Source organism: Setaria viridis, chromosome 3 (genome assembly GCF_005286985.2).
Source record: "Setaria viridis chromosome 3, Setaria_viridis_v4.0, whole genome shotgun sequence".
In the NCBI taxonomy this organism is placed as follows: Eukaryota; Viridiplantae; Streptophyta; class Magnoliopsida; order Poales; family Poaceae; genus Setaria; species Setaria viridis.
Genome location: NC_048265.2, coordinates 33,487,780 through 33,489,101, shown reverse-complemented (window position 1 = coordinate 33,489,101; position 1,322 = coordinate 33,487,780). Strand labels below are relative to the sequence as shown.

At 46.5% G+C, this 1,322-nt stretch overlaps 1 non-coding gene across 1 annotated transcript; it reads left to right on the top strand.

Annotated features, from left to right (window-relative positions):
- The first annotated feature begins 757 nt into the window (after positions 1–757).
- LOC117851126 (small nucleolar RNA Z247) lies at positions 758–896 on the top strand. Its single transcript, XR_004639486.1, has one exon. It is a non-coding gene; the product is annotated as a small nucleolar RNA Z247 (small nucleolar RNA).
- Positions 897–1,322: the final 426 nt, after the last annotated feature.

The following is a 1,322-nucleotide window of genomic DNA, read 5'->3' as shown; positions in this document are numbered from 1 at the left end:
ACTTAAACTCTAGACCACCATGTTAGAAGTAGTTATGATCCTTTGTGATCTATCTGTAAACAACCTGGAGTTGTTGGACACAGCTTGGAGATAGAGTAGAGATAACTTTCTTTATGTACAAGATATAGATGAGTCTGAGCCGTGTACAACAACCCCTCAACCATATAATCTATGGCATTGCCATCCTATATAACATGGACCCATGGTGAGCTGAGATTAGCTACCACATTTCTACCATATTTTACATGGTAATCAGAGCATCTTTTTCCAAATACATCTACTATCCTTCCTTCCTTCCCTAGTCGCCAATGGCATCCTTATCCAACTTCACACCAGCGAGCCTAGGTCCTGTGGTCTCTGAAAAGCTGACAAGGGACAACTTTCTTCTATGGAAAGCTCAATTCTTTTCAGCAATCCATGGTGCCCAGTACATGGGCATCCTCACGGGCAAAACTCCAGAGCCGCCGAAGATGATTGAAGTGGCAAAGGCTGACAAGAAGGAGCTCGTACCCAACCTAGAGTATGATGCATGGCTAGCAAAAGATCAGCTACTCTTGAGCTATTTGCTCAACTCGCCACCCTGGAGTCATCTGCCGAGGTATCGGAGGCATTTGAGAACATGTTTTCAGCGCACTCCCAATCGTGGGTCACAAACCTGCGTACCCAGCTTGCCAATATCAAGAAGGGATCCATGATGATGGTGGTCTACTTCTCCAAGATGAAGACAATCAAATAAGAGCTCGCAGCTGTTGGTAAGCCTATGGATGATGATGAGATTGTCTAATACATCCTGAATGGCCTTGATTTTGATTACAGTCCACTTGTTTCTTTTGTGCTTGGGCGTGCTGACGCACCATCATTGAGTGAGGTATATGCTCAGTTGATGGCATATGATACTCGTATGGAGATGTACCATGAGAACTATGGAGGAGGCCAGCATCAATCTTCTGCAAATGTTGCAGGGCATGGTTGTGGAGGTGGCCACGCTCATGGTGGCAATCGAGGCCAAGGCCATCATAGAGATGGTCCACCACACAGCAACAACAACTACAAGATCAATCCTTCCAAGTAGGGAGGATAGAGTTCCAAGCTGATAGAGTCGGAGTGCCCGATCCTTCGGTGAGTGGAGATAAATTCGACTTGGTGGAAGTAGACCCTCACGATCCGACTACGACGAGCGAACCCGAAGCGCCAATGCAATCGCTGAACAAACTCCCTATGGTTACCAACCTTGCCAGCGCAAGATCAGCCTGATCACGAAGATCGATTCCTGTCCGCAATCGAAGAACGAACAAGGAAAAGAGGCGAGCAATCTAAATATC